Source organism: Homarus americanus, unplaced genomic scaffold, assembly GCF_018991925.1.
Source record: "Homarus americanus isolate GMGI-L3 unplaced genomic scaffold, GMGI_Hamer_2.0 scaffold56333, whole genome shotgun sequence".
NCBI classification, from domain to species: domain Eukaryota; kingdom Metazoa; phylum Arthropoda; class Malacostraca; order Decapoda; family Nephropidae; genus Homarus; species Homarus americanus.
Window position 1 is genome coordinate 9459129 of NW_024734940.1, and position 24980 is coordinate 9484108.

At 46.8% G+C, this 24980-nt stretch overlaps 1 protein-coding gene across 1 annotated transcript in view; it reads left to right on the forward strand.

Annotated features, from left to right (window-relative positions):
- The first annotated feature begins 4803 nt into the window (after positions 1–4803).
- LOC121870573 overlaps positions 4804–24980 on the forward strand; it is a 40258-nt gene continuing 20081 nt past the window's right edge. The window contains exon 1 of the mRNA XM_042372404.1: positions 4804–4919. The gene's annotated coding sequence lies outside the window, so the exon portion shown is untranslated. The remainder of the gene's footprint in view (positions 4920–24980) is intronic.

Below are 24980 nucleotides of genomic sequence, written 5' to 3' on the forward strand. Positions count from 1 at the left end.
GGAGGTAGGTGGTGTGGAGGGAGAGGTAGGAGAAAGGGAAGAATTCTTGATGAAGTTGCAGAAACAAACATGTATACACGCCTACACAACGTACAGAAACACACAACACTCAAACAACATCTATTTTCGCAGGGTCTTTTGTGCATCAGCAACCTGAGAGAGAGAGAGAGAGAGAGAGAGAGAGAGAGAGAGAGAGAGAGAGAGACCCGTCTCTCGTGTGTGTGTGTGGTGCATACGTCACCTTGGTAACCACTCCCAGATGTTGTGTAAACAAATTCTTCCGGTCATCGACATGCAGAGGGTGCGTCTGGTGGTGTTTGTTCATATTGTATGTCGCTTAAACACGCCATCTCTTACCTTCAGGTGGGCAAGGCGTGTGTGTGTGTGTGTTATGGTGCACTAAGGTTTAAAGAGACAAAAAAAAAACAAGTTAATTAATTATTGCATTGTAATTTAGCATACACTCGCACGCATCCAAGTACTGTACACGATCTAATTTATTCGACTAAATATATATATATACACTCGGTCAAGCACTCGCAAGTATACGAACACACACACACACAGTTTCATACTGGCACCATGCACGCATAGAACACACATGCAACAAGGAAGCCCATTCTAGAACACCCCACACCTTCTTCCTGCAGCAGAGACATCAGAAGGTTTACACATTACGAGGTTTCCTTGACGGTGGCAACACAATGCTTCCTCTACCTCGGTGAGTATACAAGGCTTCCTCTACCTCGGTAGCAACTAAGGCGTCCTCTACCTCGGTGGTGGCAACACGAACCTCAGCCTCAGTGGGTGGCAACACAAGGCTTCTCTGGTGAATTTGTAACCTGAAGGCTTCCTCAACCTCTGAGTGGTGACAACACAAAGGCTTCAACTTACCTCGTTGGTGTAACACAAAGGCGTCCTCCCTCTCGGTGGTGGCAGCCTAGGAGCTTCTTTACTCAATTGGTGGCAACACAAGGCGTCCTCCATCTACCTCCTGATGGTGGCAACACAAGGCTTCTTTCCTCAGTGGCAACACAAAACTTCCTCTACCTCGGTGGTGGCAGCAACACAAGGCTTCCTTTCCCTCGTTGGTGGCAACCTAGGGCTTCCTCTACCTCAGTGGTGGCAGCAACACAAGGCGTCCTCTACCTCAGTGGTAGCTTGCTTACAAGGCTTCCTTTACCTCGGTGGGTGGCAACCTGGGCTTCCTTCACCTCGGTGGTGGCAACACAAAGGCGTCACCTCTACCTCGGTGGTGGCAACACAAGGCTTCCTTTACCTCGTGGGTGGCAACCTGGCTTCCTCAACCTCGGTGGTGGCAACACAAAGGCATTCTCCCTCGTTGAGTGGCAACACAAAGGCTTCGCTACCTCGATGTGGTAGCAACACAAGGCTTCCCTTACCTCCAGTGGTGGCAACACAAGGCGTCTCAGATGTGGTGGCAACACAAGGCTTCCTCTACCTCGGTGGTGGCAACACAAGGCTTCCTCTACCTCGGTGGTGGCAACACAAGGCGTCCTCTACCTCGGTGGTGGCAACACAAGGCGTCCTCTACCTCGGTGGTGGCAACACAAGGCTTCCTCTACCTCGGTGGTGGCAACACAAGGCTTCCTCTACCTCGGTGGTGGCAACACAAGGCTTCCTCTACCTCGGTGGTGGCAACACAAGGCTTCCTCTACCTCGGTGGTGGCAACACAAGGCTTCCTCTACCTCGGTGGTGGCAACACAAGGCTTCCTCTACCTCATTGGTGGCAACACAAGGCCTTTACTCGGTGGTGGCAACACAAGGCTCACTTACCTCCGGTGGTGGCATGGGCTTCCTTTACCTCAGTGGTAGCAGCAGCACAAGGCGTCCTCTGCCTCAGTGGGTAGCAACCTGAAGGCTTCCTTTACCTCAGTGGTGGCAACACAAAACTCCCTTTACCTCGGTGGTGGCAACACAAAGGCTTCTCAACCTCAGTGGTGGCAGCACAGACTCCTCAACCTCGTGGTGGCAACACAAGGCGTCCTCTACCTCGTTGGGGTAGCAACTTCTGAGAGCTTCCTTTACCTCAGTGGTAGCAACACAAAACTGCTACCTCAGTGGTGGCAACACAAGGCGTCCTCTACCTCCAGTGAGGTAGCAACACAAGCGTCCTCTACCTCGGTAAGGTAGCCTTCAAGGCGTCCTCTACCTCGGTGGTGGCAACACAAGGCTTCCTCTACCTCGGTGGTGGCAACACAAGGCTTCCTCTACCTCGGTGGTGGCAACACAAGGCGTCCTCTACCTCGGTGGTGGCAACACAAGGCGTCCTCTACCTCGGTGGTGGCAACACAAGGCTTCCTCTACCTCGGTGGTGGCAACACAAGGCTTCCTCTACCTCGGTGGTGGCAACACAAGGCTTCCTCTACCTCGGTGGTGGCAACACAAGGCTTCCTCTACCTCGGTGGTGGCAACACAAGGCTTCCTCTACCTCGGTGGTGGCAACACAAGGCTTCCTCTACCTCGATCGTCTCTTCTCCCCGGTCTCTACATTATACCTAGTGCACTATAGTGAGTTTTTCCCAGATGAGAAGAGATGCCCCGCCCCCTCCTCAAGAGTTAATGCTGATTGGCTGTTGCAAATCTGTCCGATTTTGTCCTGAAGTAATGTCATAATAAGGCATACTAAGACAAATTACGTATCAGTAAAACCACATTATGCAAAAACTAACATTTTAAAAGATCAGAATCATTTTGAAATATTACACGGCCGTCAGCAGAGGCGGGAAATATAAAGCTGTTCGCAGACATATGCTGGTCTCTTTCTGGTAAAATAAATATATATTAAATGCGTCTTCCAAAAGCGTGAATTTCCTACCAGAGTTTAACAGTTAATTCATGTATAAGATTTCTGATAAACTTCCTACATGCTCCTGTTTGAAATAATGAATGTATGTAGCTTTATATGATTTAGCTAAATTTCTTTCTCGTCAGAAACGGTCATCCCAACGATTATGAATAAACTCGTTTAGAAATACATCATTACTTCAGGACGAAATCGGACAGATTTCCAACAGCCAATCAGCTGTAATTCTTGAGGAGGGGGCGAGGTATCTCGTCTCAGCTGGGAAAAAACGCACTATAATGTCCATGGTCTTCTGTGTCTCCCTGTATGGCCTCCCAGACCCTTCCTTCAGTGTATTGGTCTCCTATGCCACCCTCCCTGGCCTACCCAGACACTTCCTCCAGGACCTTGATCTCCTGTGTCTCCCTGCTGGCCTCCAGGACCTTGATCTCCTGTGTCTCCCTGCTGGCCTCCCAGACCCTTCCTTCAATATCTTTGTCTCCTATGCCACCCTCCCTGGCCTCCAGAACCTTGATCTCCTGTGTCTCCCTGCTGGCCTCCCAGACCCTTCCTTCAATATCTTTGTCTCCTATGCCACCCTCCCTGGCCTCCAGGACCTTGATCTCCTGTGTCTCCCTGCTGGCCTCCCAGAGCCCTCCATCAGGACCTTCCTCTCCACCCTGCCTTTGCTGGTCCGAGTTTTTCCTCTTGTCATTCGCCCTCTCAGAACTCCTTTAGTCACGTCTCTTTGTCCCTCCTTCCTTCTTTTCTCTCTTTCTTATATTCCTTTGACGAGTTTCCTCTCTTCCTCTTAATTACCTCAAGACCTTCCTCCCGCCCCTTCTTCTTTTCCCTCTTCCTCATTTATGATAAATTCGTTAATACCATTTCTGCCATCGCTACCACTACTACCATTAATGCCATTATTATCATATCTACCACCACCACTAACATTAATGCCATTACTACCTTTATCACAACCACAATTACCACCAGCATCAACAACACCACCACCACCACCAGCAGTAATGGTAGCGTCTCCACCATCGCTTGATGGTGGCGGCGTCTGGCATTTATTAGAAGTAATGGTAGCGTCTCCCTCACCATCTGGCTACAGCAGCAGCTTGGTAATGATGATGTCTCCACCACCAGCAGTAGTATGGCAGCGTCCCCGGCAGTAGCAGTAATGGTAGCGTCCTCACCACCATCTGTTTTCCCCCGGCAGCAGTAATGGTGGCGTCTCCACCACCAGCAGTGGTGGCGATCCCGGCAGTAGCAGTAATGGTATCGTCTCCACCTGCAGCAGTAGCAGCAGCGTTCCCCAGCGTGGCAGTAATGCGGCGTCTCACCACCATCTGACCCCGGCAGCAGCAGCAGTAATGGTGGCGTCTTACCACCAGCAGTAGTGGCAGCGTCCCCCGGCAGTAGCAGTAATGGTAGCGTCTCCACCACCATCTGTTTCCCCCGGCAGCAGCAGTAATGGTAGCGTCTCCACCACCAGCAGTAGTGGCAGCGTCCCCCGGCCGTAGAAGTAATGGTAGCGTCTCCACCACCAGCAGTAGTGGCAGCGTCCCCCGGCCGTAGAAGTAATGGTAGCGCGTCCCCCGGCAGTAGCAGTAATGGTAGCGTCTCCACCACCATCTGTTTCCCCCGGCAGCAGCAGTAATGGTAGCGTCTCCACCACCAGCAGTAGTGGCAGCGTCCCCCGGCCGTAGAAGTAATGGTAGCGTCTCCACCACCAGCAGTAGTGGCAGCGTCCCCCGGCCGTAGAAGTAATGGTAGCGTCTCCACCACCAGCAGTAGTGGCAGCGTCCCCCGGCCGTAGAAGTAATGGTAGCGTCCCCACCACCATCTGTTTCCCCCGGCAGCAGCAGTAATGGTAGCGTCTCCATCACTACCACCACCATCAGTAGCGGCAGCGTCCCCCGGCAGCAGCGTGGTAGTGAGAGAGGGACGGGGTTGTCTTCCCTGCCTGCCCGTCTCAGTCGGTGCTGGACTGGTGTAGTGCGCGGTCGTGTGTCACTCCTTTCGCTACGCTGGTAACTTATGTGTCCCCAAAGCACCTCAGGGGACCTTAATTATACTCGTTCGACACTTTTACTACAACTTCCGGTAATTGCAGGCTTTGTGTCAGCGTCTATACCCCCTGACCAGGCTACTGACGGAGGTTGTGGTAGGGGGCGTGTCGAAGTACAAGCAGCCAGGGGGTCGACTCCTGGTTTCCGCTAGCATGGTGCAGTAATATGTGTACTCTGTTGTTATTATGGGTATTGGAGGTTGATTAGTGTTTAATCTGGCGTTAAATTAGGAGATTAAACTCGGGTGTTATCCTCCTGGCCAGACAATTTGTAGGACCCATCTCCTCGTCACGATAATTGTGCAGTGAAGGATACTGTGAGAGAGGGAACACCTTCACTAAGGACGATACAATTCTGCACCTTTAATCCTGCCAACACTGGAACAAATTAACTCTTTTTAAGATGTTAAGACTTTTATAAGTGTGTCTGAAGTGTTAATATCCAAGAAAATTCTGCAGTGTTCAAATATTCATTTTCGTTCCGTGAATTGCTGAAATTTATGTATGACTCTTGAAGATGTCAGAGTTCCCGTGTTTTCTGAGTCTTATAATTTCTCTTTTTTTCTTCACCTGCCACTTTAAGATCCACCCATTTGCTGGTAAAAACACTAAACTACGCAATTATTCCCTAAACCTCATGATAATCACCCAATCACAGAGTATAGTCATTACTTCCTAAATATATAATATAATGAAGGAGAGATTATGGAAGGTTGGTTGTGATGTAAAGAACGTGATGGTGCCGCCAGTCTAGTCTCTGGTGCCGTACTGAGAATATATGGTCATTATTAGTCAGGGGAAGACAAGGTGGTGTCCTGACTTTATCACCATAACTGAGCAGGTCGTCTGGGGCACTGCCGGCGTCCTGCTGCCTACTGTACACCGACACGGGGGTGTACATGGGTCCTGTACACCGACACGGGAGGGTGTACATGAGTCCTGTACACCGACACGGGGGTGTACATGGGTCCTGTACACCGACACGGGAGGGTGTACACGAGTCCTGTACACCGACACGGGGGTGTACATAGGTCCTATACACCGACACGGGAGGGTGTACATGGGTCCTGTTCTCCTACAAGGGGGAGGGTGTACATAGGTCCTGTACACCGACCCGGAGGGAGGGTGTACAATCTGTACATGCTTCTCTACACCGGCACGGGAGGAGTGTGTACATGCTTCTGTACACAGGCACGGGAGGAGTGTGCACATGCTTCTGTACACAGGCACGGGAGGAGTGTGCACATGCTTCTGTACACAGGCACGGGAGGTGCACATGCTTCTGTACACACAGTGCACTTCCTGTACACACCAGCACAGGAGGAGTGTGCACATGCTTCTGTACACACCAGCTTTGGAGGTGGTGTACATGCTTCTGCACACAGGCACGGAGGAGTGTACATGCTCAGCACAGGAGGAGTGTGTACATGCTTCTGTACACCAGCACAGGAGGAGTGTGTGCACTTCTGTACCAGCACAGGGGAGGAGGTGTACATGCTTCTGTACACACAGGCACGGGAGGGTGTGCACATGCTTCTGTGCACAGGCACGGGAGGAGGGTGTACGTACATGCTTCTGTACACCGGCACGGAGGAGTGTGTACATATCCTCTGGTCACATCACTTACGGTACTATTAAATGAACGTGTCTCGAGCCGTCGGCAAAGAACACAAGAATGAAGGTTGTTTGCACTGTGTGTGTGTGTGTGTCCGAGCAATACTATCTTTACGTTGTCTGTTGGGGAGAGAGAGAGAGAGAGATCTTATTGTGGGAGAGATAGAGATAGTTCACTGTGAGATAGAAATAGTTCAATGTGGGAGAGATATAAATACGTCTCTTTCTACGTAAACTGATATGAATTTAAAAGGCAAATTGTGTTCTGGTTCTGTACGTGAGTTGGCAGTTGTTGGGTGTACCAGCTTGTGTTGAGTAGACTGCAGTAAGAAACACACACACACACACACACACACACACACACACACAAAGAGGTTGGAGGACAGTGGTAGATTTGTATGTATAATTTGATAGTAATGGTGTTTGTTTTGTGTGGGTTTTTTTCATTGGTAAGAAAAAAAAACACAGTATGAAGGCGGGTTGACTGTATTTGCATGGAGATCAGTTTGGCTGTAGTGCAGGTATCAATATGCAAAGTGATTCAGCGTTTAGGGGTAGCGATGTGTGTGTGTGTGTGTGTGTGTGTGTGTGTGTGTGTGTGTGTGTGTTTGTTTGTGTGTGTGTGTGTGTGTGTTAGAGCAGTAGTGTATAAATACCTAAATTTGTCTCTCAACACTAGGAGACCACCACAGTATAAGAGTCTCCAACACCAGGAGACCACCATACTTTTGGAGGTCAGTCGCCATGTGTTCAAGGTATTAACTCCTTTACACTGTTATCTAATGAGGACCTTCCGTGTTGTGAGGAGGGCGGGAGGAGGTGGTGTGAGAGTGGGAAGAAGGTGTGAGGGAGGAAGGAAGAGGAAATGAAGGGTTGACAGGGTGGGAGGAGAAAAAGGTGTGAGGGCGGGAGGAGGAGGGGGTGGAAGATGTGAAGGAAGAAGGAAAAGGAAATGAAGGGTTGTTAGGGTGGGAGAGAAAGAAGGTGTGAGGGCGGGAGGAGGAGGTGGTGGTGGTCAGAGGGCGGGGGAATATGAGGGGGTGTTGTGAGAGCGGGAGGAGGTGTATATGGTAGGTTGTAGTAATATACTAAGACAGTGTTTGTACCATGACTCTACCTTATAAAGGATATAGCTATATATTTCCCCTCGCTGGTGGGTATATGACTAGACTAGCCATTAAGACAGCCATACTAAGTGACCTGGGGAGTGTGTGGATGACTGGTAGGGCAGGTCCACACACCGTCTTGGCACCAACATTATTCTGAGGCTCTCGTGACTAGAGGCGTTCTGTTGTTTTCATTTACACGGAGAAAACTGTACGAATCTTGACCATTGAGACCACACGAGGCTACACCCGCTGTTGTGCCGGTCATTCTCGTTTTCAGTCGTAATTTGTTTTTGACGATTTCTCGCAAGAATGTACGTTATGATTTTCGTCACGCTGACTCTGTTCTGGTATTCCAGCGCTGTGCACGACATCTTTAAGGGCCTGGTTCAGTAGTGCAGATGAGTCGTATATACTCTAGTAACGTTTCCTCTACACGTACTGTACGCGCACCAAATAAGTATTGTAAAATTCTGAACCGTTGAGCTGGTGGATCATCACCACTTATCAGGCGGAAGAGAAGTGTGCGTATATGACCATCATTAGCCGCCGACTCTTGTGTCAGCTCGAGTGCGTTATAACAAAGCCGTGATGTTTGATATTTTACCCAACAGGAACAAGTTGGTGATGGCTGGGTTATACCTCGCAGTGAGGGGTGTAGACTGTGACGGAGGTGTTAGCCAGTATGATCCACACACTGGTGATATCATGGAGGTGATGAGACCACCACATTGTATAATGATTGTATACTTTTTAACATTGACCCAGTCTGGGAGGCACACAAGGCAGTGTACTGTATGCTGGGCGGTGTTAAAGTGACCAAGATTTAGGCTGTGGTCACATACTCTATCATTGACAAGATAAATTAATGTTTAGTTTTGTGACAAGGGGCGGGTATAATAATTATGTCCTACCCTAAAGATCTGTTGATAGACGAGAAGACATGAGGGAAGGGAATTGCATATTCAGGAAGCGCGAGGAATAAAATGGTGAGGTCACAGGCGTTGGGTGATGGCGGGTGTTGTGATGGGGGGAGTGGACTGGATCTGTTTGGCACACTGACCATGAAAGCAATGACAGACAAGAAGAAGTAAAGAGATGGATTATTGAACTTGGGGGGTACGAGGATGGGGTAACAGCTGTGAGTTGTATTTTGTATAACAGTGATAGGCAGCACTACGGAGCGTCATCCCTCTCTTTAGAACAATATCATAATGAGAGCTGATGTGGTTATGGCAATAATTTATGTATAGAAAGGAAGCCTAGTATTTTGGAAGCCTGTTTGGAATGTTGGACGTAAAGTTTCACAAAAGGTTATGAGTTATAGTAACACCTAGTTTATTGACACTGGTGGCTGGTATAACGGGGGTTGTGCTGAATGAAATTGAAGGATTGAAGTCATTGTGTGTGTGTGTGTGTGTGTGTGTGTGTGTGTGTGTGTGTGTGTGTGTGTGTGTGTGTGTGTGTGTGTGTGTGTGTGTGTGTGTGTGTGTGTGTGTGTGTGTGTCAGGAAGAATTTTGGTCTTGATGGTAATAGACGTGACAAGACTATGCGTTCCTCACTGTGGTTGTATCATATGGGCGACCTGCAGCAGGACTTGACTGAGCTTTAGATAGGCTTAACTTTTGTACACGTTCTTGTTATCAGCAAAGAAATATAAACAGGTGGAAGGAATAGTGAGTGGTCATCAATATGGAGTAAGAAAAAGATAGACGCAAGAACTAAGCCTTGAGGTACTCCAGCAGTGTTTGAGCCGTTTACATGTACACGGATAATTGGTTGGAGAGAAAGATATAAGAAATAAAGAATAACGGAGAGCAAATGGAAGTTGGGTAAGGAAAACTAGATGCCAATCATTGTCAAAAGCCGTAGAAACCACACTGGGTGCCATCGGGGAGTGGTTGTCTTGAAGTAAGTGGTTGTTTGACTGATTTCATAACATTAGAAATGACCGAGGGAGAGCTGTGATGCGCGAAGTTGGGATGGGGGATGGATCACCTTTTCAGGAATAAGTTGTACTGCACGTTGGTTAATTTTTATGATAGGGTTGAAAAAGCCGAGAGGAGAGATGGAGTTTCAGGCGCCCATTTTGTGAGGATGACAGGTGGGATACCATCTGATCCCGGGGCTCTGTTTGTGTCTTGGTTGGTATTAACAGAAAACACAAGACAGGTGTAAGATATAGGAGGTTGTTTGGGATGGGGTGAACGTGTTGCTAATAATGGAGGGAGTTGTTGTCAAGATCTAAAGTTGAATTGTCTATAGTTGTGGAACCTAGAAGATTGATTTCGTTGTGGTGGTGAGGTGACTGTTATAAGAATAAGGTGAGTGAGAGGGGTTGTGGTTTGGTTAATGTTGTAAAGGAACTTGACGAATAACAAGAAAGATTCGACATGCGTGGGTTAAGAACAATTGGATTGTGTTAGGGATTTATTGGAAGAAATTTCGTGTTGCTTTGTTGACACTAAGCTAGCGAGGTACCAAGAAATAATGTGTGTTGTAAGTTTCTTGGTTTTGTTGATGTTTAGAGCCTCTGTACGAAGCTCCTTTGAGTTCAGTTGCCCTTTGAAAATAAAAGTTGAACTAGACTGGAGACTTAAGCTTCTTTGTAAGAATACAATGGATATAGAGTTCTGTACCGAGGTAAGGTAAAATTAAAAGTTTGTGAAATGTGGCAGAAATACTTTAGTCCCTGTTAAATCTCCACTTGTATAATACCATTGAAACATTCCAGTTAGCTTTATAATAGAAAGAATAGTGTAAGTCTGGGAAGGGGAGGAGGACTTGCGGGAAGGAAGGAGTGTAAAATTATGAAACAAGAGTATAAACAGAATAACCATTTGGAGAGGACTCAATGAGAGCATAAAGGGTTGTGAGGAGCTGATCTAGACTGTAGGGTTTATCATCAAAGTGATCAGGGTATCAGGATGGGTCAGGGAGTGTCTGGATGAGTTAATTGACAATGGAAGAGCTTTCTGCTTTTAGTCCAAGAAGAACGAATGAACCAGGGAACATTATCGACATGGAAATCAATGGTTACAATTTTCGACGAATGGGTAGATACTTGATACTTACATTATAAATAAATAAGTAAAAAGCGTTAGATCAGTATAGTTAGGGAAGCAATAGAGGCAACAAAGATACAGTTTTAGGGAAGTTAAGGTTTAAACCAAAGCAGATCGCGGTCATTGGGGGACTGTGAGATTTAGCTGCCGAGATCCGGGGAGATCAGAGCGGATTAAGCACAAGCCCCCCCCCTCTCTTTTTGATGGAATAAAGAGGGTGAATGAAGAGAAGCTAATTAATACGTATTGAGGTCATTAGCTGCAGGAATTTGTGTTTATATGAGGAACAAAAAATAATTATGAGATGATAGGATGAACGTGGGTGAGTTTTGTGTTTGTATAAGTGATCCGTATTTACACAGCTACAAAAATAAGGTTGGGTATGGCTGAGAGTACTGGATGGATGGATGGTTAAGACTTGTCATTCATAGTGAGGTTTCTATCATTAGGCTGGATTGGTGAAAAGGATCACCTGAAGAATATCCACCCTAGCATATTTTACCTAAAGATTAACTACCCTAGCACCTTTTGGGGAGGATGAGGTTAGGTTAGGTTAGGGTGGTTAATCTTCAGGTGAAATAAGCTGGGGTGGAGATTCTTCATGTGACACAGTGACTTCGGGACTCCTCACCCCCCAAGAGGTAGCACCTAGGACCATTCCAGTCACACAATAACATTTTTAGGACCCGGGATTTTTCACATCGGTTAGGTTCATGTAAAGTTGTAGTTATAAGTTGTGTGTGTGTGTGTGTGTGTGTTATATGGTAGTAAGTATTATATAGTACTGGTACCAATCAAAATAGATATACACTCTATATTACTATGATATATAAGCTTCATATATCACGAAGACGTATACCCGATCCATCGCCTCTGCCGTTCATCACACTGATCTCTTGTTATTACTGAAGGATTTCCAGGCAGTCTATTGGCCGTGAGATCTCCCACCTCGCCATAGATCTCTACTCTCATTGGCTGTTACGGGAATACGTTTGACCCAATTGGTTATAATGGTGTGTGCGTGTGTGTGTGTGTGTGTGTGTGTGTGTGTGTGTGTGTGTAAAAAAGTGCATAGTATGAGACCAGATGTTTATTCGCCAACATGGTTCCTCTCTAGCGATTTCTGGCAGAGTTGTGGTCCCCTTTATTATTATAAGCTGCAGCGGGGGTACCTAGTTGTCAGCTGCCTCCTGTTAGTTGCTGTTGTTTATCGGTCTGTGTTGTGTGAGTGGTGGGTTAGACTGTTATAAATATGTTTGTTTTTGTCATCTATAACGAAGACCTGTAGTAGTAGTAGTAGACATAGCAAGATGGTGTGTCAATAATTTTGGGATTTGACCTTTTTATTTTGGTTATTGTAAGAAACACAAAGGGAAATAATTAAAGGTAGATATATCTTACACTGTTTCAGGATTTATTACTTAAAATGACGGTGATATTATTGACTCTTGCTTCATTAGTCGGTGTGTTAAGTCGTTTAGTCTCAACACAATGTAAGGATCGGATGAAGAGCCACACCACAAACGCTAGCGAGGAATATTCCTAAAAAGTGTAAAGGAAGAGTGTGATTGTTAACTGCCAGAAGGGACACACTGCGTTATCCCCAATACTTATAAAAGCATATGAGTGATGCATATTGCTCCAAAATCTTCAAAATTTCACAAAAAATCTGTATTTGGGTCCATCTGTGGCGTTCTGGTTTAAACCGCGCACTAACCTTCCAAACAGGAGGTCACATAAAATTAGGTAAACATTACGTTTTTTATATTATACAGAAATTGAATGTTTTAAATATGTTCATAAATATTTATAGCGTTGATCAACAAACTTTCTTAGTTATGGTATTGTTAATATTATGAGTTATAGTATTTAGTGTTTACAATGTCTCCAGTATATACTTGAACTAAAAAGATCTTTCAATAAAAAATTTTTCAGATATCTAAAATAAAAATTAACATTGACGCGACTGGTTGACACCTGACAGACCCATGTTCACCTGAGTGCTCGTCCGCCAGGTGAATTTTTGGCCAAGTATTTCTTTTTTCCTCACTATTGTTGGGTTAATCTCGGTGGCCTACATCATCAATAATAGAATAAATACATTATTATAACTTGCTTTATTTCATTATAATTATTTGTGTTAACCAAGAATACGTAGTTTGAAATGCACACCTGACCAACACACACACACCCCCCTCCCTCCCTCCCTCCCTGCAGGTAAGTGAGGCATTCTGGCTGACCTCGTATTTCTCTATTATTTAGTAGTTAGCCCTTGTTCGTTCCTCCGTTCATGCAACTCACTGCTCTGAATGTGGTAGAAAGAGTGTGGTATGGTGAGGGTAGTGGTGATGGGTGTGGTGGTGAGTGTAGTTATGGTGTTGTGGTGGTGGTGATGTGGTGGTGGTCAGTATGATGGTTTGGTGGGTGTGATTGTGGGTGTTGTGGTGGTGTGGTAGTGGGTGCGTTGTGTGGTGTTGTTGTGGGGTGCTGTGTGGTGGTGTGGTAGTGTTGTGTGGTGGTCTGTGTGTTGTGTGGTGGTGGTAGTGTTGTGTGGTGGTGGTGGTAGTGTTGTGTGGTGGTGGTCGGTGTGTTGTGTGGTGGTGGTGGTGGTAGTGTTGTGTGGTGGTCCGGTGTGTTGTGTGGTGGTGGTGGTAGTGTTGTGTTGTGTGATTGGTCTGTGTGTTGTGTGGTGGTCTGTGTGTTGTGTGGTGGTGTGGTAGTGTTGTGTGAGGTGGTCGGTGTGTTGTGTGGTGGTGGTGGTAGTACAGCAGTTGTGTCACTGAAGGTAACATTGTAGTCAATGGCTTAGACCCTTCAGTTTTACTCATGCCCTACAGCCTCAATAAAGGCAGTCTCTCTCTCTCTCTCTCTCTCTCTCAGATCTCTCTCTCTCTCTCTCTCTCTCTCTCTCTCTCTCTCTCTCTCTCTCTCTCTCTCTCTCTCTCAGATCTCTCTCTCTCTCAGATCTCTCTCTCTCTCAGATCTCTCTCTCTCTCAGATCTCTCTCTCTCTCTCAGATCTCTCTCTCTCTCTCTCTCTCAGATCTCTCTCTCTCTGGTCCCTCTCTCTCTCAGATCTCTCTCTCTCTCTCTCTCTCTCTCTCAGATCTCTCTCTCTCTCTCTCTCTCAGATAATACTCTCTCTCTCTCTCTCTCTCTCTCTCTCTCTCTCTCTCTCTCTCTCTCTCTCTCTCTCTCTCTCTCTCTCTCTCTCTCTCTCAGAAGCACCAGCTGGTTATCTGTAAGTAGTATTTCAAGGTGTCTTATTAGCGAGGGAGAGGCGCCAGGTAGGTGTGAGGCCAGGTAGGGGTGAGGCCAGGTGGGTGTGGGACAAGGAAGGGGTAGGGCCAGGTGGGTGTGGGGTTAGATGGGTGAGGTCAAGTGGAGGTGGGGGTGAGGCCAAGTACTTCGGGTACGTTCTAAGCGCAACCGTAAGACCTCCACGCGATGCATGTCAGGACCCGCCAGCTTGTGTTGAGGATTTGTCTTGCCGGAGTCGCTGTAGTAGAGGACATGGGGTGTGTTGTGTAGGAGTGAGAGTATGCATCATGTGAGTGTTTACATCTGTCACGTAAATACAAGGTGTGTGTTATGGCCGCCAGGTGTTTTGCTTCCTTATTGGCGAGAGGCTGCACGTGGCTCTTCACCGCCATCATAGAGTCGTATTTCATCCCCGGAATATTCACGTCTCTGTTATTTACTGACACACTACCAGTCATCTGCGCTCCAGTACCGGGTGTTGCTTAATGGTGTCTCGTGATGTAGTGTTCAGCGTCGTGTAACCTGTCATAGTCTACTCCAGGTTTGTATTGCCAGAAGACGATAGTTGATGGTCGCTTGTTGGTGGATTTCTTCTCGCCTGTACAGGATAGAGTAGAGTTGAGTAGATTTATTAATGGTATTCGACCATCATTGAAGTATATAGTCCGTAACGGTAGATCTTGTACAATTTATTGCTGAACACTAATCTCAGGAGGTGACCAGTTAACTAACTCTCCACCATGAAGGGCCACATCCAGAGGAATCCCTGGAAGGCAGTCATCAAGTGGGTGTCGACTTTCCATTAGATCCCGTGTACCTACGTTCTGTAAGGAGACATTAATATCAGACCTGGCCAGAGGTGCCATTAATGCACAGTGCAGGATCACAGAGGGTATTAAGAGTCCTCAGGTGCCTGGTGCCATAGTGGGAGGCTCTGCAAGGGATCAGCTAGGCAACTTCTGCTTACACAACTACGTAGTCGTATGTCATTCACTAACTTATCTCTCTCTCTCTCTCTTTCTCTCTCTCTTTCTCTCTTCTCTCTTCTCTTCTCTTTCTCTTCTCTTCTCTTTCTCTTCTCTTCTCTCTTCTCTTTGTGGAAGGTGACTCTAATATCAGGACTTGTCTGGCACTGTGAGGGACCCAGGACTTGTCCGCCAGAATGGAATTTGACTAAACAAACACTGGCAGCAGCAGTCAGGGGTTGCCTCGTAATTATTTTGACATATTTGATAATGATGAAGAAGAGGAAAATACGACAAGGAAGAGAGGAGAAGGAATAAAGCGCTGGAAAAAAAATCCTAATTAATGAGAAATTGAAGAGGAAGATAAGTAGAAATATGATAAAACCAAAACAGAGTAAGAAAGAAACGATGAAGAACCAAAATAAGGGAATATTAATAACAAAAACAATAACTGATATCAACAAAATAACAATAGTAACAAGACGAAACAGGTTGAGTGAGATAAGGAACATGTCTCAAGGGGATGAGAATTGTCTTGTCTCGTAACAGTCAAGAGACACGCCAGTAAGGGGAGGTTTAAGACGCCTCCTTTAAACGGCCTCCAAATTTTTTGTAGGCAGGGGGGGGCTGGAAGGTTCGCAGAAAGACGAAACGTTTTCACCCATGCCAAGAGAAAGATTCAACCAGAACAAGGAGAAAGTACTACATTTACACAGAACAGAGAGAAAGCTTATTCACCCTGTACACGAGAAAGCTTATTCACCCTGTACACGAGAAAGCTTAATCACCCTGTGCAAGAGAAAGCTTATTCACACTGTACACGAGAAAGTTTATTCACCCTGTACAAGAGAAAGCTTATTCACCCTGTACAAGAGAAAGCTTATTCACCCTGTACAAGAGAAAGCTTATTCACCCTGTACAAGAGAAAGCTTATTCACCCTGTACAAGAGAAAGCTTATTCGCCCTGTAAAAGAGAAAGCTTATTCACCCTGTACACGAGAAAGCTTATTCACCCTGTACAAGAGAAACCTTATTCACTCGGCATAAAAGAAAGCTTATTCATTCGGCATAAGAGAAAGCTTATTCACTCAGCATAAGAGAAAGCTTACTCACTCGACATAAGTGAAAACTTATTAACCCTGTACAAGAGAAAGCTTATTCACCCAGTGCAAGAGAAAGCTTATTCACTCTGTACACGAGAAAGCTTATTCATCTTTTACAGAAGACAGCTTAAGCATTCAGCATAAGAGAAAGCTTAATCACCCTGTACAAGAGAAAGCTTATTCACCCTGTACAATAGAAAGCTTATTCACCCTGTACAGAAGAAAGCTGATTCACTGTACAAGAGAAAGCTTATTCACCATGTACAGAAGAAAGTTTATTCACCCTGTACAAGAGAAAGCTTATTCACTCAGCATAAATGAAAGCTTGTTCACTCGGCATAAGCTTATTCACTCGGCATAAGTGAAAGCTTATTCATCCTGTACAAGAGAAAGCTTATTCACTCTACACGAGAAAGCTTATTCACCCTGTACATGAGAAAGCTTATTCATATTTTACAGAATAAAGCTTAATCATTCAGCATAAGTGAAAGCTTATTCACCCTGCACAAGAGAAAGCTTATTCACCCTGCACAAGAGAAAGCTTATTCACCTTGTACAGAAGAAAGCTTCTTCACTGTACTAGAGAAAGTTTATTCACTCTGCATAAGAGAAAGCTTATTCACACGGCATAAGAGAAAGCTTATGCACTGAGCATAAGAGAAAGCATTTCACTTCCACAAAAACATTTCCGGCTGAGAGACTTACAACAGCCGCCACTAAGTGTGTGTCTGTCTGTCTGTGTGTGTCTGTCTGTCTGTCTGTCTGTCTGTCTGTCTGTGTGTGTGTGTGTGTGTGTGTGTGTGGCATTTTCACTATTTCACGTCACCAAGGCTCGGTGTCCGCTCTTAACGCCTCCTATGTAAAATTTATCTCTCAATTCTCCCTCGATTTTATCTATTGTCTCCCTCAATTTTTCCTTCTCCCTAAATTCCTCCTAATTTCTCCTCCTTTCCATTTCCTAATTCTATCTAAATTATCTCTACCTTTTTCGTTACATTCCTTCTCTATTCTTTTCCTAAGTGCTCTTTATTCTCTCCAAATTCTTCCTTTCTCCCTAAATAGTCTCTAAATTCTCCCCTTAACCCTAAATTTTTCCAATTTTCCCCCAAATTCTCCCTGTCTCCCTAAATTCTCCCTAAATTCTCCCCTCCCTCCTCTTGAACTGGGGATTACAGAACGTATTTATTTATCTCTTAAAATAACAATACAAAGAGACCAGAGAACTTAATGGCGCTGAGACTGTAGCTGGGCTCCTCTTGTTCCATTAGTTAATAGGAAGACCATTATCCAACGTGTCTTAGAGGATGAGAGTCCTAGAGAATATCCTTGAGTTGTGTTTGGAATCCTTAAAGACTAGATAGATTTTAGTTTTTAATCCTATTGATGAGAGAGAGGGCATGTGTGGTGACAGACAGAGAGAGAGAGGGCATGTGTGGTGACACAGAGAGAGAGAGGGCATGTGTGGTGACAGACAGAGAGACAAGAGGGAGGAAGGTGGTGTGTGAAATACTTCTCATAGTGTGTTAAACGTAAACAAACCTCAAACACTTAGAAACATAATGATGGTCTTTAGGGGTAAGTTCTGTGTGTGTGTGTGTCTGGCTCAGGGTGATGGTGGTTGGTGGCCCAGGGTGGTGGTGGTGATGGTGGTTGGTGGCCCAGGGTGGTGATGGTGATGGTGGCCCAGGGTGGTGGTGATGGTGGTTGGTGGCCCAGGGTGGTGGTGGTGATGGTGGTTGGTGGCCCAGGGTGGTGATGGTGATGGTGGCCCAGGGTGGTGGTGGTGATGGTGCGTACAGCGGGTTCAATATACTGCGAGATGACGGCTGGCAGGTGAATCATCTCCACGATTGAGGAAGCTGTGGTCACTACTAGCATCTTGATACCACCTCTCTCTCCTACTCTTCCTCTTCCTCCTCTTTCTCCTCCTCTTCTTCCTCTTCATCTACTGCTTCCATTGCCTTGTCCATCCTTTACTTCCATCTTCAGCCTCTCCTTTATCGCTCATCTCTTTCTTCTCCCCGTTTCTCACTCCTCCTCCTTCTCTGTCTCTTCCTCCCGTCAGGAACACTTAGACTCTCCTCCATCTATCGTCAACCCACTGCTCCTTTATCTCTCCCTAGACACATCTATCCCGAGTCTTTCCTCCTCCCTCACTCTACCCATCCTCTCCCTCACTCTACCCAGTCTTCCCCTCCCTCCTCACTCTCCCTAGTCTTCCCTCCTTCCTCACTCTACCCAGTCTTCTCTCCCTCACTCTTCCTAGTCTTCCCTCCTCCTCACTCCCACCCAGTCTTCCTTCTCCCTCACTCTACCCAGTCTTCCCTCCTCCTCTGGCTCCCCCCTCACTCTACAGTCTTCCTCCTCCCTCACTCTACCCAGTCTTCCTCCCTCCTCTACCCAGTCTTCTCTCTTCCCTCACTCTTCCTAGTCTTCCCTCCTCCCTCCTCCCCACCTTCCCTCTCCCCTTCTTCCCGTACCCAATACTCACATTCTCACCTCTCCTCGTCAATACCTCCTTCTCTTCCTCATCCTCCTCCTCCTACTCCTACCTCCAAAATCCTCAAATCTCCCCACCTATCAGTTCTCATTTCCGCCTCTCCACCTCCCTCCCTCCCTCAGGTGCATCTTGAGAGCATCTTATCAAGTCATTACGGTATAAAGACAGGAAGTGGTCAGTCTGGCAGGTTGGCTCTCCCCGACACACACACACATCCGCTCTAGTTGTTGCTTCCGTCGACGTCTGCACCCAAGCGTCACCGTTCCTGCTGGACCTACACGAGCGCTTCCTGACTGTCTTAAAGCTTGTCTAAAAATAACATTCATTCTGTCTGTCTCCTACTCTCGCTCTAATTTTTTTCGCTTCATTCCCCCCTCCCAGTCACCCTTCCTCCCTCACCCCATCCTCGCTCTTACCCGCCTTCCTTTCTCTCTCCCTCCTCACCCTCCTTCCCTCTCTCTCCCTCCCTCCCTCCTTCCCTTTCTCTCTCTCCTCCCCTTCTTGCTTTCACTTTTTTTTGTAGAGAAAGGAGGGGTGAAAGAAGATTAGAGGTGGGGGAAGGAAGTTATAGTTCGGAAATTAAAGAAATTTAGGAGGTAGGAGAGGGCGGGCTGACCGCCCTGCTGTAGGTTAGCTAAGCTAATAGTGTGTTAGGGTTGTGTCCTTGGTTAGTTATTGTTTGTCGATACAGGCACTGGACAGCCTACCCTAACCCATATATGGGTGTTTTGAGGGCCTTATTTCATATTCAGCCGACCCTACTGGCGGATGCTGGTCTAGGGAGGTTGTCTATTGCCTGGCCGTAAAGATCAGGGGTGGTAATGGACCTTTTGAGATTTGGAAACTTTTTGGGAACCATGTATGGTTGTTGTCGTTATCTGGCGGGAGTCTTTGAAGGAGTCCTTGTTCTGATCGTTCTATCTTTTGCCAGACTCTGCTGGCCAGGGTGTGCAGCTGCTGGTTGATGGGTTTTATTCTCAGGTCTCCATGCATCTCGGCTGTGGTTCTGGTGAAGGGTTATCTTTCACCTGTGACGAATCTTAAGGCTTCATTTTGGACCACCTGTAATTTTAATAATTGGGTGGTGCTCATAGTATGAAGAGGTACTGCTGGGTAAGTTAATATCGGTGTGATAAGTGGTGTAACCAGACGGAGTTTTATTTTCTCAGGAAGCGCTTTAAAGCGGTATAGTTTTCTCAGCTCTCTTCTTGCCTTTTCCTTCCTGATGTGGACATGATGGAAGTAACCTCTCGTGGATATATGCAGGTCCAGGAGGGTGCCTCTGTTTTTGTATTCTATCTGGGCATTATTGGTGACTAATGGGTGGGTTTTCCTTCTGCATAAGTGTATCACTATGAATTTCGAGAGACTGGTTTGGATTTTCCATTGTTTATCGTAATTATTTACCCATTCTAATTCCCGTCTGGTGTTGTCGACCTGTAACGCGCGTGATTTCCCTTGATGTGTTGTTATTTGAGTGATGTCATCTGCATACATAATATCTTTGTTTCCTGTTCTAGTGGGAGGCGGAGTGTCACTTGTGTAGATAATATATAGGGTGGGGGAGAGGACCCTTCTTCCCGATCTCTTCCCACCCTCCCCCTCCCTCTCCTCCCCCTCCCTCTCCTCCCCCTCCCTCCCTGCTACCCTCCCTCCTCGGCTCACCATAACCTCCCCAGAAAGTGTTTGCTGGGGAGACGACGAAACAATATCCCTAAGTTTGATTCTTTTTCTCCCGCACCTTGAGTGATCTGGGGTGAGGGTGTCTCCTTGTCTCTCTGTCTGGTGGGGGGTGAGGGTTTTTTCCTTCAAGATAGACATTCATTCAGTCAATCAGTTAGTCTGTCAGTTGGTGAGTCAGTCAGTCAATTTGTTTGTCTCTCTCTAGCTGGTTGACTGAATGGCTGGATTCCTGTCTGTGTGTTTGTATATGACGTAAGTGTCCAGATTGAAGTCTTTCCTCACACACCGAAAGCCAATACCTCCTCCTCCTCCTACTCTCCCACTACTCATCTTTCCTTCTTCCACCTCTTTCTCCTTCTCTTCCTTACTATCCTCCTCCTCCTCCTCCTGCCTCTTTTTTCTTTCTCTCCCCCTCCCCTTCTTCCTCCTCCTCTTCCTCCTCTCCCATCACCACCACCATCATAATCCAGTGACGTATCTCAGCCTCTTGTGCACCATTAACTTACCGCCACTACAACCCTGACGAAGAATTATGGCACTTGACGACAAACTATTAAAAGAAAATCTAAGTAAATAAAAAAAAACTACCATTATATACTTTTAAGGAAAATATATAAAGTCTGGTAATTTACATATTTAAGAAAGACATCAACCACTTTATGGGATTTAAGTTGGTTATTTAAAATGTCTTTGTACTATATGAAGTACTTTTGAGGTAAAAAATTACTTTACAGCCATATTATAACTTGTAAATTGTAAATAAAAAGTATTGTGAATATATTGTAAACATTGTTGTAAAATATATGTAGAGGAAAGATCGGATCCTTCGTGACCAACACATTTGGGGGAAAAAACTGATTCGGGTTAGGGAGGAAAAAATATTATTTCCCTAGAGTCTTTTTGTGAGCCATTAATATTATCGAGTATTGACATGTGGAGGGGGGAGGGAATGAGAGGGGAGGGTAGGAGAGGAGGGAGGGAGGGAGGGGGGGGGGAGGGAATGAGAGGGGAGGGTAGGAGAGGAGGGAGGGAGGGAGGGGGGAGCTATCATGGAGGGCCCGAGGTAGGAGTAGTAGTAGTTCGGTTTTGCTACTTTATTTTACTTTTATCTTTTATCGACACAACAGCGGCGAGAGTCTGGGTGGTGATGGCTGCAGGGCGCCGATGATGTCACCGATGACGTCACACCTGGCCAAACCTCGCCTGGGTCAAAAACACCTAACCTAACTCAACCTAACCTAACTTAATCTAATTTAATCTAAAGCCTCTCCTAATCTAATAACAGGTAATTTAAACTCACCCCACCTGATTTAACCTAACCTAACTTAATCTAATCTAACCTAATCTAACCTAACCCCGTCTAACCTAATCTAACCTGACGTAACCAACCCTAACTTACCTACCTAGGAAACTCAAAACAGTGACGTCACGCTATCAGCACCAATCAGGAGCTCTGAAACAGGTTCCTACACTTTGTCCTCTTTTGCCGGAAGGAGAGGAGGATTGACAACTCCTGGGGGACTACAGGCGAGGAGTCCTATCACTCCTTTTGGGCGGGAGTAGACGTCTAGGGCCTACAGGATATGAATTAAGAGGCATAGGATGTGTGTCGTGGGTGTAGGATGGTGTGTCGTGGGTGTAGGATGTGTGTCGTGGGTGTAGGATGTGTGTCGTGGGTGTAGGATGTGTGTCGCGGGTGTAGGATGTGTGTCGTGGGTGTAGGATGTGTGTCGTGGGTGTGGGATGTGTGTCGTGGGTGTAGGATGGTGTGTCGTGGGTGTAGGATGTGTGTCGTGGGTGTGGGATGTGTGTCGCGGGTGTGGGATGGTGTGTCGCGGGTGTGGGATGTGTGTCGTGGTGTGGGATGTGTGTCGTGGTGTGGGATGTGTGTCGGGTGTGGTGTGTGTGGTGGGTGTGGGATGTGTGTGGTGGGTGTGGGATGTGTGTGGTGGGTGTATGATGTGTGTGTGTGGGTGTGGGATGTGTGTGTGGGTGTAGGATGTGTGTCGTGGGTGTGGGATGTGTGTCAGGTGGGATGTGTTGAGTGTGTCGTGGGTGTGGGATGTGTGTGATGTGTGTCGTGTGTCGTGTGGTGTGGGTGTGTGTGTCGTGGGTGTGGGATGTGTGTCGTGGGTGTGGGTGTAGTGATTGTGTGTCGTGGGTATGTGGGTGTGTGTGTGTGTGGGATGTGTGTGGTGGTGTGTGGGATGTGTGTGGTGGGTGTGGGTGTGTGGTGGGTGTGGGATGTGTGTGGTGGGTGTGGGATGTGTGTGTGGTGGGTGTGGGATGTGTGTGGTGGGTGTGGGATGTGTGTGGTGGGTGTGGATGTGGGTGTGGGATGTGTGTCGTGGGTGTGGATGTGTGTGGGATGTGTCGTGGGTGTAGGATGTGTGTCGTGGGTGTGGGATGTGTGTCGTGGGTGTGGGATGTGTGTCGTGGGTGTATGGTGTCGCGGGTGTGGTGATGTGTGTCGTGTGTGTCGTGGGTGTGTGGATGTGTGGGATGTAGGATGTGTGTCGTGGGTGTAGGATGTGTGTCGTGGGTGTGGGATGTGTGTGTCGTGGGTGTAGGATGATGGTGTGTCGTGGGTGTGGGATGGTGTGTCGTGGGTGTGGATGTGTGTCAGGGTGTGGGATGTGTGTGTGTGTGGGTGTGTGTATGGATGTGTGTCGTGGGTGTGGGATGTGTCGTGGGTGTGGGATGTGTGTCGCGTGTATGTGTGTTGGTGTGGATGTGTCGCGGGTGTGGGATGTGTGTGATGTGTGTCGGGGTGTGGGATGGTGTGTCGGTGTGGGATGTGTGTCGTGGGTGTGGGATGTGTGTCGTGGGTGTGGGATGTGTCGCGGGTGTGGGGTGTGTGGTGTGTCGCGGGTGTAGGATGGTGTGTCGCGGTGTGGGATGTGTGTCATGGTGTGGGATGTGTGTCGGAGGTGTGGGATGGTGTGTCGCGGGTGTGGGATGGTGTGTCCTGGGGTGTGGGATGGTGTGTCGCGGGTGTGGGATGGTGTGTCGCGGGTGTAGGATGGTGTGTCGCGGGTGTGGGATGTGTGTCATGGTGTGGATGTGTTATGTAGTATAGAAGGCGTGTCATGGAGAATGGTGAGAGAGGGCGAGACAAAGAAAAGAACTGGTGTATTTCATCGTCTCTCTCTCTCTCTCTCTCTCTCTCTCTCACACACAGTTTCTATTCATATCTGGCCTCCACCTTCTCATCAGTTGGTCATCCCTTGGTTTATGAAGATCTACACGCTGAGAAATCCCCCTCTCCTCCCCTCCCCCTCCCCTCTCCCCCTCTCCCTAGTCGTTTATCTCTCGCCAAAATTTTAAAACTTTCCGTCACGCTCTTCTCAAAATGAATCTTTGGCAGAAACTTTGTAAATATATATTTTTTTATGACAGTCGGTTGTCTATATTTCCGGGAATATTTGGAGTCATAAGTAGGTTTTTAAGTGAAGAATTTTGTGAAGGTGAACTTTGGTTATGATTTAAGTTTTGGTAAATAAGTAGTCCGGGTGTTTGGGGACTTAGACAGACAGACAGACAGACGGAGGTAAACTGGTTACTTCAAGCAGACTGGGGGGACCTGAAGGGTAGAGAGATTCAAGGGTGGACTGAGAACTTGGTGGTAGAGATTCATTACAGGGTGAGATCGAACTCCCAGAGATTGAGGCCTGGATATTGGAGGTTCTTAGTGTCAGGGATCCGAGTAACGAAGACTCAGATGAACTTAAGCCTCAGGAATCAAACTTTAAAGGTGGTGGTTGAGGGGGGGTTAAGACTCGGGGAATGGAGATTGACGGTTATTTGAACTTCTTAAGCTTTTAAAGATTCAGGGGAACTGAGCTCCTCAAAGAAGTCGAATATGGGGGGACGTGCCTAATTAAAATTCAGTGGGACCTGTGATGGTGGTGTCTCAGGGCACGAACTATAGCTCATCACGCATCAAGGATATGTGACCTGAGAAATATGAATCCTCTTACCCGACAGTCGCCACCACACACGCACCTACAGGTCAACGAGAGAGAGAGAGAGAGAGAGAGAGAGAGAGAGAGGTTGTCAGATCAAAAGCTCGCCAAAATGTCTCTCACAGTGAAGAAGTTTTCCGACTTTTTGGGCGGGAACGGAACTGAAAAGATAAGGATTTAGTCCAGAAAGATGAAGAGAGCCATGAATAATACTCCTGGTCGTCTCACTACCTGCAGTCTATTCAAAAGTCAGATCAGCTCAAGAATATTAATGTGTTTTTGTCTGTGGAGTTGACTCGTAGTGATATCCGTGTGTGTGTGTTATTCTTCTATAGTAACACCCTAGTACTGTTGGTCGTTATAATGGGGACTTGTTTAGTTTATGCTCATGGTGTGCTGTGGTCACTTCGCGCCCTAGAGGAGGATAGGTGACCCATAGGCCTACTGTATTATTAGTATTAGTCGTGTAATAAAAGGAGTAGTAGTAATATTGTAATAATAATAGTAGTAGTGGTAGTAGTAGTGCTGGTAGTAGTAATAGTATAGTACTTATAATGTAATAGTACTAATAGTGTAATAGTAGTAGTATCTGTCCTCCATATACACTGTCTGGATCATATCTCCGTATCAGCTGGTTTATTTCTTGTATGGAATTTAGTAATATGATGATAACTTAATAAGACCAGAGGTGTCAAACCATTATTCTGTTGTCTACCTCCGCCCTGACCCATCACCCTACCTGGCCCATCACCCTACCTGGCCCATCACCCTACCTGACCCATCACCCTACCTGACATCACCCTACTGGCCCACCCCTACCTGACCCCTACCTCA